Source organism: Rhinichthys klamathensis, unplaced genomic scaffold (assembly GCF_029890125.1).
Source record: "Rhinichthys klamathensis goyatoka isolate OS25496 unplaced genomic scaffold, OSU_Roscu_1.1 h1tg000092l_1, whole genome shotgun sequence".
Lineage (NCBI taxonomy): Eukaryota > Metazoa > Chordata > Actinopteri > Cypriniformes > Leuciscidae > Rhinichthys > Rhinichthys klamathensis.
In genome coordinates this window covers 3,504,347-3,517,808 of record NW_026606631.1, presented here as the reverse complement: position 1 = coordinate 3,517,808, position 13,462 = coordinate 3,504,347, and the positions used below count along the sequence as shown (strand labels likewise).

Below are 13,462 nucleotides of genomic sequence, written 5' to 3'. Positions count from 1 at the left end.
CTAATGACTTTATTTATGGTTGTGACAGCCTAGAGAATAAATTGATTTACATGTATCAATGCTGAGGTTTACTTTATGTAAAGGACTTTAGTAGACAGAAGTATGTTAAGTGTGCAATTGTAGGAGTTTTAGCGAACTTGAAGTTCAAAGATGTATATATGATATGTATATTTTAGGTATGCGTGTACACAAAATGTGGAGAATGTTAATGTGTGTGTGTATATACACACGTGCACATGTAAACATTTGTGAGTATTGATACACCGTCAGGTGTGTGTAAATGAATTTGCATTAGCATGTTTATATGAGTGTGTGTGTGTTTATTTGCTGTGCTGAAGGCCAGAATCTTGCTGAAGGCTTTTCAAACTCATCTGTGTAAATAGAGACTCTGGGATGAGGGGAGGGGACGGCCCATCATCTGTCTCTCAGCCGCCTTTCTCCTTTGATCTGAGTCCTCTGGACATGTCCCTTCTCCCTGCGGCCCGCTCCAGATCCGGACCGGCCAGCTTTCATCTGCATTCTGAGGAAAATCTCTCCATCCGTGCACTCGTTCACCTCCTCCACTCACCTCTATTCTGAGTATCTCTACGTCTGTCTGTCTGACTTCTTTTTACCTTTAGAAAGGCCAGCTTGATCTCTCACTCGTAATGCATCCGTCCATCACTCCACCCATCCGTTCGTCTGTCTAATCTTCTGGCCAATTCATCCCTTCATCTCTGGGATGAATACAACAAACCCCCCGCTCCCCTCTTGGGGTAATGGCTCTTTTTGAAACCTCCCCCGGAAAAATCTTAAGCGAGTTTCCATTAGTTTTTGTGCAGGGCCATGAGAATTATGGTTTCCCAAATGTTCTTCTGAATAGTGTACAGGAGCCTTGGCTAATTGAAAAAACACGTGCAGAGCGAAGGAGACGGACCTACTGTCACAAATGAACTTTCCAGAGCTGGCAGTGGAGGTGGAGAGAGAGAGGGGGAGATTCATAGTTGTGTTTGGCTGGTAAAGTTTTGGTAGTTTCACTTGAGGGACACAGGGACATATGGACAGGGACATAGAGATGCAAGGATAAAGGGATGTATGGACATAATAGAAGGACTCAAGCACAGAGTGACAAATATTCTGAGAGATAAAGGGACATATGGACCAAGGGATGCAGCATGAAAGCATTAACCATAGCTGGTTCTTCCTGTCCCAGGGTGTCCTGCCTAACTGTATTACTGACAGCAGCTGAGAGAAACTCACTACAGTCTGGAAAATGTGTCTTCATCAAGTAAAGAAGTTCCTGTCCAGAACACTGTAGAGAAGGAAGTGGTATTTGGTTACTAAGCCCCACTAGATACCAGTAAAAACTGTAGTAAAAATTTTCTGGAGTCAATCCGCCCATCCAAACCATCAAGCCTTTCCGACTTCCCAATGGCCCCAAACGCCAGGTCACTGCAATGCAGAACATACCAGAGTCAATCCAGCCTGTCCAGACATGGTCCACCGTCTTCCATAGGCTTATATAGGATTTGTGGTATCTTAACTGCAAAATGCCAAGCAGTCTCTTGGGCTACATCCAACAGAGATTCTATGTCTCCTGTTCTGTTTTGTTGAAATCTATATAAAGTATCATCCCAAACAAAAAAACGGGGGGTTAGGGAGACCCCTGTCCAACAGTGTCTACTGTTCTCTGTCTGTATTCCTGGTGCATATGATTGTTTGTTTCACACATTCCTTGTTAACACTGTTACCGGGGGTCTACAGTTGGGTGGGCGTAACAATCTAGTCTGACCTTTTGACCACTGCCTGACGATTTGTAACTCTAACCCTATCCTGTGAGGATTCCTGAAGCCATTGCATTTGTGCACGTGCAAACACATACAAACTCTGAGCCGTAATGGAACCAGCAGCAGAGCTCTTAACTTTAACTGCTCAGGAGATCAGCAGTTACCAATGCATCATTCCCTTAAAACAAATAAAAATCGCATGCTCCCTATTAGTATTTGGAAAACATTAGGCACTAACAGTATTTTATCCTCTATTAACTCAAGTGGTGAGCCTTATTAAACCGGTCTTGATTTAATGTGATTAGAAAACCTTCCAAAGAAACAATTTGCGGATTAGGTTTGTGTCATGAAGGTAAGCATTATTGTCATTACGATTGTTCAAACTTACGGTTAGTGATTTGAACAAATTCTTAACTCTAAGCATTATGCTTCACAAAGTAACTTTTTCAAGTGATCAAACTTATCCTTTTCAAATGGCAGATGATAAAGTGAGCAAAATAATCCAAAAGACTCGAGGGTGGCCTGAGAGAAATCCACTTCTTCAGAATCAACTGAAGTAATGTTGAGTAAGGACAAAATATGTCAATATGCTCAGCAAGGACAAATATGTCAGAGAGACAGTAAAATTGGGTCGTGATAAAGAAAATGTAGGGTTATACAGGAAAGAGTATTACTTGGATACATGTCTGAAGTTGACTGATTCCAGATATAGGCCTTTGAAGTGTATTTTGTTTTGCAGATGATTTGTCCCAAGATATTTGTTAAGTCAAGTCATCTTGTCATCATATAGCGCTTTTAACAAAGGATTGTTCCAAAGCAGCTTCACAGTGATAACAGGAAATCAAAGTAACAGAGATTGTTTTGGTTTTATAGCAGCTCTAGAATAAAGGTCTAGAATTTTCCAGGTCAAGTTTTGATTGATTCACTTCAGTTGCAACGATCATTAGTTATTAACGTAGGGGCCGCTAACACGACACCGTTTTAACAGAAAACTCTTAAGTTCTCACTACGCAAACTTCAAAAACGCGAACCTTGTGAGAACGCCGATGGCACGCGCACGCGTATTAAGAGCCCACTCCACAGGTATGCGCGTTTGAATATATTTCCGCAGGCATGTAGTCCTTCCCTAAAAAAAACAACCCTCAACAAACTACTTGTCTGGCCTTAAAATTTATAATACAGAATTTTTATCGCTTCGGCGTAGCCACGCGTACCGGAACTATCCCGACAACGCTTCATCTGTAGAGAGGTAAGGGATGGGAAGGAGGCCTTCACAGGGGAGGGACTAGTTGACACTTCAGGACTGCATTGTCGTCTCGTCCAGAAGCAGGTCCTTCATCAGATCTGGATCCGGCGGACTGCGGTAAACCTCGGGATAAACAGAGAGACTAATATTAGCGTAGATGCCATTCTTCTTATGATGTAACGAGTACATCGGGATTTATGGGAAGTGTTCCCGGTTCCGGCTGACCTAATCTATGCAGCCTAAATTGAATTATAGAAGTCTATAGTGTGTTATGTGTATGCTAGGTCAAAGAGATGTGTTTTAGTCTAGATTTGAACTGACAGAGTGTGTCTGCTTCCCGGAGATTGTTAGGAAGACTGTTCAAAGTTTTGGTGCTAAATAGGAAAAGGATCTACCGCCTGCAGTCGATTTTGATATTCTAGGTATTATCAACTAGCCGAAAAGTTGAGATCGCAATAGACGTGAAGGACTACAATGCGTTAAGAGCTCGCGTACTGGGGAGCTAAACCATTTAGTGCTTTGTAAGTAATCAGCAATATTTTAAAATTGATGCGATGTTTAATAGGGAGCCAATGCAGTGTTGACAGAACCGGGCTAATATGGTCATACTTCCTGGTTCTGGTAAGAACTCGAGCTGCTGCGTTTTGGACCAGCTGTAGTTTGTTTATTAAGCGTGCAGGGCAACCCCCCATAATAGCATTACAAAAATCTAGCCTTGATGTCATGAATGCATGAACTAATTGTTCCGCATGTCAATGAGAGCATATGACGTAGTTTAGATATATTTTTAAGATGAAAAAAATGCGGTTTTACAGATAATATTCACGTGACTTTCAAATGAAAGATTGCTATCAAGGAGCACACCCAGGTTCCTAACCGATGACGAAGACTTGACAGAGCAGCCATCAAGTGTTAGACAGTATTCTAAGTTATTGCGTGAGGAAGTTTTTTGTCCAATAATTAGAATCTCTGTTTTTTCAGAATTAAGTAGTAGGAAATTACTAGTCATCCAATTTTTTATATCAGCTATGTATTCCGTTAATTTTGTGAATTGGTAAGTTTCGTCAGGGCGTGAAGAAATATAGAGCTGAGTATCATCAGCATTACAGTGAAAGCTAATTCCATGCTTCCTAATGATATCTCCCAAGGATTGCATGAACAGAGTAAACCGCAACGGGGGTACGCCATACTGAACTTGTGATCGATAAGACATCTCTTCATTTACTGCTGCAAACTGATAACGGTCAGCTATGTATGATTTAAACCATACTAATGCAATTCCACTGATGCCAACATAATTTTCGAGTCTATTTAAAAGAATGTTGTGGTCAAATGCAGCACTAAGATCGCGTAACACCAATAGCGATTCATTTGTGACTCTAATGAGAGATGTCTCGGTACTATGGTACGGTCTGAATCCTGATTGAAAATCCTCGCAGATATCATTTCTTTCTAAAAAAGGAACATAGTTGTGAGGATACTGCATTTTCTAGTTTTACAAGGGTCAAGTGATATGGCAGAGCATGTAGAAAAGCATTGTGGGAAATCTGTTTTCTAAATGTTTAACAGGGAATTATAATCAGGGATGTGTGTTTAGAGTAGTGTGCACATGAAATGACAGTTTAGGGATTTGGCCTCTTGCTGAGTGTGTTTATGTGTGGACGTGTGAAAGTTGTGGTACTACTTTTGGTCAGTTATGCCAAAGATATACACACAAATCTCTCTCTCTCTCACACACACACACACACAATTACACTCACACACACTAAACCTACCCATCACAGAAAACTTTCTGTTTTTTTACATTTTCAAAAAACACCACTTAGAATGATTTATAAGCTGTTTTCCTCATTGGGACCAAAAAATGTCCCCACAAGGAAAAGTATTTTGTATATTGCCATCTTTGTGGGGACATTTTGTCCCCATAATGTAGGGTTTACACACAGAGAGAGAGAGAGAGAGAGAGAGAGAGAGAGAGAGAGAGAGAGAGAGAGAGAGAGAGAGAGAGAGAGAGAGAGAGAGAGAGAGAGAGAGAGAGAGAGAGAGAGAGAGAGAGAGAGAGAGAGAGAGAGAGAGAGAGAGAATTGTGTCTGCAGTCAGTTAAACACAGTTCCATATGCTACCACATTTAAACCCAAGCAGAAATACAAACACACAACTACATTTTTACGTCAGAGAGGACTGCTTTGAACATGTGTCAGCTTCATGACTAATTATTAATGAATTAGTAGTGTTTGCTAAGACAAAGTTTGTGCTACAGACATGAATTACATTTAAAATGTTGTAGCTTATTTAGGAGTGTTTTATTACTTTTCTAAGCATTCAAAATGGTGAATGATAAATGGTTAAAATAATTCCATAAACAGAATAAAATTGGACCTGAGCAATATCTAGACTTGGAGGTGTACTTTCAACCACCTAGCAATGCCCTAGCAACCATTCAGGATCTGCTAGCAACTTGTGACAACAGGTTATTCTTAAGAAAATCTATTTTGTTTTCTTTGCAAAAAGATTATAGTGCCTTAATATTCAGATTGGGATTAAATAATTTATTTAGATGGATAAATGAAGTGCGACTGGGTAGATTTGTACAAAAGCACCAGAATAGTGGGTTGTCAAAATCTGAACTGTTTGAGGTAGTTTAGTAATATGCGTGTGTGTGTGTTAGTATTTGCAGTGTGTTGATGTCTAAGAGCGTGAGGTAGACAAGATGCAATTTTTTTCTCTCAGGCACATGGCTGGGGGTTTACACGTTTAGAAAAGGTCCGTTTGAGGGAATACTCCCGTAAACTAGAGCTTTGAACATCCCGACACTCTGGCACTTGTCCAAAACAGCTGGCTGCTTCACCTTTTTTTCATTTCCACTCTCTTCCGCCACATTCCTCCTCTACTTTCTCTCCCTCCCCCTGTTTTTTTTTCTTTTCCATACTCTTTCCTCTCTCTCAATCACCCTTCTCCATCTCCAGATGTGGCATTGTTTAGACACGTTTGTTTTGCTCAGGCAGACAGCTGACCTGCCCAAAGCTGATGTCATGCTCTATTCAAAGAAGAAAACCACCATGAGCTCTTTAGAGGACTCGCTGTCATGTCTTTTGTGGGGGGGGGGGGAACAGATTTTCTTTTTGAAGACCAACAGACCTGTGGAAATAGGTGGTGAGCAATTCTGATTAGCTAAATGAATATGTGGAATAGATCTGAGTTGGTAACTGGAAGGTTAAAGATTCAACCCCAAAAGGAGGCAATCCATGAGCCTCTTTGCCCGCCAGGTTTGTATTTTTTAAGTTGCATTAAAAACTTTTCAAATTTTCGATCCGCTAGCATTTTTGATCATTTTCACAGCCCCCAAATTATTTAGTTGTATGAATATCTGAACATAAAATATATCAAAAGAAAGAAGACCATTCTTCTAAGCTTATTCTAGCTTAAAGGATAATTCCGGTATTTAACACTTTGAGTCTATTTTCTAGTTTGTTTTGGATGAACTAGAGTGGTGGACTTAGAAATGTTGACGATGGGTCCTGTCTCGACTTTTTGACTATTTTAGAATCGCCTCTGAGCGCTTCAGAGTAGATGTCTATGGGCATACTCAAACATGTCCTTAAAACAACCCTTAACGTTGGTTTTCAAAACTGTGCAACTCACCGAGTGGTTAGTGGTGTTCGTTGATGATTAAAAACAAATATATCGGCGCAATGTATGCTTTCAATCCATGTTATTTGCTATAGTGGAACTATTTTTTCAGATACCTCACAACCGCGTATAAACTTCCGCTCGATATTTGAGTCTGAAGCATTAGCACACTCCCGGCCACTTGATGGCGACAACCACTTTGCCGCAGTTGCTCAGCTCACGCTAGCCTTCTGGGAGACGGAGAACCGAGCGAAAAGACTACAACTAAATGTAAACAGACCCCTTTCCGTTTCCGGTAGCGCAGTAATATCAACGAGCACTGAGTCCTCCAAGAGACATCAATACGATTTTAAAAAATGGCAAATAAAACACGACAGAAACTGTATTTTGCTACGCTACTTGTTTGGGAACATCAACGAACACCACTAACCACTCGGTGAGTTGCACAGTTTTGAAAACGAACGTTAAGGGTTGTTTTAAGGACATGTTTGAGCATGCCCATAGACATCCACTCTGAAGCGGTCAGAGGCGATTCTAAAATAGTCAAAAAGTCGAGACAGGACCCATCGTCAACATTTCTAAGTCCACCACTCTAGTTCATCTAAAATAAACTAGAAAATAGACTCAAAGTGTTAAATACCGGAATTATCCTTTAATGCATTCTTTATTTTATCAACACTTGAATTTGGGTAAGTTTCATAACTAAATTTTGAGCAAAAAGCTGAGAAAAGCGTGTTTTGTCAAGACTATATCCAGATCAGATTAAGAACGATGGAGATGGAGTAGATCGAGTCCATCAACACCCCCAAAGCTTCACAGTCCTATACCTCGTCCTGGGTCGACATTTCATTCGGTAACGTTAGGCACTTTTGCTGTTTAATGTTGATGATTGTGTTATTTTACATATGCATCTGCTTACATACGGTATGCTATCGCTTGTTTCTGGTTCTTCTTCATATGTCTTTTGATCAGGAGATTCAGTAATCTTTTAGAAGATGCGTAATAGCGCCCCCTACAATATAACAGTGAAAACACGGAAAGCCGGATATTTCCGTCAATGGCGGGGAAAGAGTTAACATACGGCTATTCCATAAGGATCGTAACTGTAATAACTGTACTTTGAGTCACTTTGCCTGTCTCAAACCACTGTACTGTACTGAGCCCAACACCTCACACTGCAGAGGAATGTGGTTTAGTTTGAATGGATGTGTTTGTTTGTGTTTGTACAGACTGTGCAAACACTTAATTCAGTATTCAATGATTTGTTTGCACATTCCTTCATATTTCTTGGAGAACACTTGTTTGTTAGATTGTATATCAGCTATGCATATATACGCATAGAAGTGTATATTTATATTTAGTCAAAAAAAATCTTTGGCATTCTTTTTTGCTACCTACTTCATAGTTTGTAGCTGCTTTTTAAGATCCATCTCTCTTAGCTGTAGTTAACTTTTGTCTCGTGATGCTGCTTTAAATTTTGACTTTTAAAAAAAACACACTTTGGCGAATTCCATATGAAGGTGGGCATCACCTATCAGCCCTACTTATTTCAACTTGCATACTGTCTGTGTGGAAAAAATGAACATACATATTTAAGGAATAGTGTCTGCTGATATTCCTTAGATGTACAATTAAACGTTTTAAAATCCCACTTAAGATTTTGAGAAAAGATATCCCAGGATAATATGATTAAAGATGGCAAAATTACTTGCTTAAATTGACCATCATCTGTACACTTTGCTAATAGCTTTGTGGAAGGGCTTTTTGGGACACCATTGCTCACATTCTTTGGAAATATCCCTATTACGTATTAATATAAAATCGTCTAATCTCATTTTATTCTCATGTTTCACCTTATATTGCGGGGCTATATATTTGTGCTTAACTTAACCCTCTGATGGTCTTCAAAAAAAAGTCACACTCGTGGTCTTCGGGGTCTATTGGACCCCAGACAACAACATTTGATTTTGTAACCGAACAATATATTTTTTTTTTAACAAATATAATTTTACTCTGTTTATTAATGTTTTTACTCAACATTTGTGCAGTTTTTGGAGAATTTATGTTTTTAAAATTTCTATAAATAAATAAATAAATATTTAATTAAATAGGATTTTTACAAAAAAACAGCATTTTATGTTAAATAAACTTTATAAAAGACCCAGATTTCTAACTTTCATTCCTGGGGATACCATGGATAATTTTACAAGGTTTAATGTAAGATTTTTGCCCATTTTTTTGAAAATACAGGTTAAAATTGGTAATAAATCACTTTAACCACTAGATGGCTATAGAGCTCCATTCTATGCTATTTGCTATTTGAATTACTGAAATATATAGTTTCTAAAGTTGGATTCAGTTGGATTCATATCTAAATATTATAAAATCACAATTATAACAAAAATAAAATAATTTTTGTCAAAATTTAGCATTTTTTGTACTGAAAAAACACTATGCATGGTAAACCGCATGACTTCTGCAGACAGAGTTGGAGCAGGTTTGGCACTTCACTGTTGTTGTTGTTTGTGTGTGTGTACATTTTATTTTTATTTTTATGTTTACAGTGTCACCAATTTATTTTTGTGGTGGTTCTTCATTTTGTATGATTTTATTTGACAAATTATAAGACTTTTTATAGCCTTACAAATGTATTCCTGTGTGTGTGTGTTTGTGTGTCTGTGTGTGTGTGTGTGTATGTGTGTGTGCGCACATTTTCAATGCGTCTAAGTGTTACCAATTTATTTTTCTGGTGGTTCTGCATTTTAGATTATTTTATTTTACAAATGATAAGAGAACAGTTTTTATAGTCTGTATGTATTCCTGTATAAATGTATTCCTCTTTATGTGTGTGTTTGTGTGTGTGTGTGCGCCTGTGGTGAGCATGATAATTTTGGATTGTGGATGTTTTTTGCATTGTTGGAAGTGTGCCACTTTATTTCTGTCATTTCTGTCTATGTGTTCTACGTTGTTTCTGATTTTGATGATGTTATTTTGTCTATTTTGATTGCGGGGTCCAATAGACCCCGAAGACTACGAGTGTGACTATTTTTGTCACGCCAACATAAAAACAGATATCATTCAATTTTTTTTTGTTTGTAGATCTAGAAAGTGTTGAGAGTCGTAGAAAGTTTCAAACCATTTGGACAAAGAGAACATTTTTTTTAATTTGAGCAAAAGTCATTTGGGGTCCAATAGACCCCGAAGACCATCAGAGGGTTAATAACATGCTAAAATCAGACTCTATTAAAATCAAAATTTTGTGCCCTTCAGCTGAAAAGTTCTATTTATCTGGAATATGCTTCCCAAAAACGAAAACTGTCATCATTTACTCACCCTCATGTCATTACAAACCTGAATGACTTCTGTGGAACACACACACACACAAAAAAAGAAAATATAGCTGCGAGCAGCGATTACGGGCCCAAGCCGGTGACACCGCCACCCCCGGTGCCTTTAGTTACCTAAAGGCACCGGGGTGGCGGTGCCACCGGGTTTGGTTCCTACGCTACGTCCTACCTCGTACGCCGACTTCCATCACCTGTGAACGCGCGTCGATCGTTGCCGGAAGTCAGATATTTTCATTTGTAAAGTTTTAAATATGTATATTTTTACGACAAAACCGCACGGATTACCCTCAGAAGGCCTTCGTTTATCCCCCTGGAGCCGGATTGATTACTTTTGTGAAGGATGTATGCACATTTTGGGACTTGAAGGAGGTGGACCCCATTGCTTCACATTATATCCACTGAAGGGTCTAAGACATTTTCTAAAATAACTGAAAATGTGTTCGTCTGAAACAAGATTGACATATGCATCTCGAACGGCTTGAGGGTGAGTAATGCATGTGTTAAATATCATTTTTGGCCGAACTATCCCTTTAATCCCTCGCCATAGCAAAACAATTTGAGATATTCAATAGCCATTCACAATTTAGCTTCTTTAATGTATTTTCATATTGTTGAAAAAGTTTGGTGGGAATTAAATAAACCACTTAAGAGGAGTGGGTAAAAAATCAGAGGCTGATTTTGCCAAAAAATCTGACTTCCTGTTGATCCGAGCTAATGACTGTTAATTAGAAAGTTGTCCAGCTCTAGGAGAACAATATACATACCGATTTTTGTTACTGTAGGTAAAACTAATGGGTTTTTAGTTTTTGTGGGTTCCCTAATTAACTAATGGGTTCCCCATTTTTGACTAAAGGTGGCGCTACTGAGCCCCTCACCACCGTTTCTGAAACTTTCTGAGTTTCATGCAATTTCAAGCATGTTAAGAGTCTCAAAAGCATAAAAAGTGCCATGGCAACAATATTTTAGAGATTAAATAATCCTTTCACAGGTCTACATCTGCCGTGTGTTTACATTATACACAAAGTTTGAAGCAAATCGGGTAAAAATAAGAGGGTTATTTCAAAGCATTTTGAAAGTGACACACTTCCTGCTGCCAGTTGGTGGCGCTATAGCTTTGACTCACAATAGTCACATCCATGTGATCGGTCTCTTACAGCGAACACACTGCTGAAGTTTCACCAAGATCAGTCAATGTATGCAGAAGTTATAACTAGGGATGTCCCGATCCGATCACGCGATCGGAAATCGGGCCCGATCACGTGGTTTCAGACTCGATCGGAATCGGACGTTACCTCCCGATCAGGACTCGGATATATGTAAATTAGGGGTGTAACGGTACATGTATTCGTAATTATTGAACCGTTTCGGTACGAGGCTTCCGGTTCGGTGCGCATACAAACCGAACGATTCCTAGGACCATTTTTCCTGCAGACAAAATCCGCGCTAGCGCGATCACCACAACGTTGCGCAACATCAAATGGCAAACGTAATGAAAGCGGAACGAAACTGCGCTACTCATTATATTGTGCTTAACGGGCCATTTATCAGTTCGAATCGGACCAGCAACATCTGTGCAGCGCGAGATCAAGCGACACTGTGCTAAGAGATCCAGTGAAGAAAACATTTGAATTCGCCACTGAAGTAATAACATTGCTGCGAGATCTAGTGAGAAGCATTCACATTTCTCCGTAACCGTAGATCTCTATTAGATCAAACAGCGCTGACGTGGAAACCAGGAGAACATGCCGTGAATGAACATGGATTTAATGTTGCACTTCAAAACTCAAATATTATATAAATATATATTTAAATGTTATTTTTAATGTGATTACCAAAACATTATTTGTTCATCCTTCAAAGATTACCCCCATTTATAAACCTGAAAGTTTCAAAATGTAGGAAAACTCAAACTTATTTAAAAATAGTTTTTCTTTTAATAAATAGGAAATTTCTCTGGCATTTCTTTCTTTTTGCTGTATCGTATCGAACCGAACCGCAAATTTTGTGAACTGTTACACACCCCTAATGTATATATTCTCATTATTTTTTTTATACACTTTTAAAACATTTTTTTTTTGTTTACATGCCTGCCGGGTATTTTAAGTTGAGGTGATATTTGTTTTTATATTAGACTTTTTCTATATTTACTGTTGCACTAAAGTCCAAAAGTGAAGATTTTATGTTATTTATTACTTGATTGTTCAAGCTACCTCACAGAAGTGCTCTGTTTGTTAACAGAGTTGTTGAATGTTAAAATAAGCGGAATTAAATAAAAAATAAAGAACATCCTGGATCTGTTTTTTTCTCTCTTCTTTATTCTTTTTTTTATGTATTATATAAGTATCGGATCGGGACTCGATATCGGTAGATACTCAAAATCAAATGACTCGGACTCGGACTCGAGGGCAAAAAAACCTGATCGGGACATCCCTAGTTATAACACACTTCCTGTTTCTTGTTTCTCGCCAGAAATTAGCTTCCTCGCCACGGCCAAACCGTTCGAGATATCAAAAATCCCCTGGCAATTTTTCATCCTCAGTGTCTTGACTTCATGCTGACCGAGTTTCGTGCCGTGTGTTTGAATTCTCTAGGAGGAGTATTTCGAATTCCTGAGCATGGGTTTTCCAAACAACCCTAAATAGCCGACATCCTGTTGGGCTGGGGTAAAAAATCAGAGCATGAAGTATATATGAACCGATGAGATCTATATGTGTACCGAGTTTCATATTATTCCATGCACGCGTGTTTGATTTATGGACCAAGTTTTCGGACCACGTTCCAGGGGGCGCTGTCGAGCCCCCCTGCCACGCCCGGCTACCAGCTTCAGCCCGGCCCTGATGGCCGCGGGTTCTGACCCGTGTGCAAAGTTTCAAGAGTTTTTGAGCACGTTAAGGCCCCCAAAAGTGCCCGAATAGTCGATAGAACATTTTTTAAAAATGTATCCTAAGGAAAACAATAGGGCCTTCGCCCTTTCAGGGCTTGGGCCCTAAATATACCTCCATGTTAACAATGACAAATTATGACAATTTTCATTTCTGGATGAATGAGTTGTTGTCGATGAAGAGGCTTTTTAAATCAGTGACATAAGAGGTTTCATTTAGATGGTGATATAGAAGCAAGCTGCCTATGTAGACAATAAAAAAGAAGGCAGGTCACTAGGTTTTGCATGTACCCACACTTGAATCCATTATAGTGCCTTTGTCCTGTTCAATGACCTGAATCTGGCCTTGTCTGTGCCACCAGGGCAGTTCTTAGATGTGTGGGGAAACCACTGTGGCACTGTTTTTACCTGTAAATGCTGCATGGAGCCCAGCTGCTATAGTCAGGCCCTGATGTCACATTCCCCATGGGTGCGCCCAGACGCTGCAGTGTTTGTGCCTCAAACACGCATGTTTGCTGGGTCAGGGTAAGCATAACCGGTTCAAACGGCTTATTCAGGAGTGATCCGTGGGAAATGGGAGACTTTTTTCTAT

At 39.3% G+C, this 13,462-nt stretch overlaps 1 protein-coding gene across 1 annotated transcript in view; it reads left to right on the top strand.

Annotated features, from left to right (window-relative positions):
• Window positions 1-13,462, top strand: part of LOC130085980 (uncharacterized) — a 150,153-nt gene that overhangs the window by 56,755 nt on the left and 79,936 nt on the right. The window lies entirely within an intron of this gene.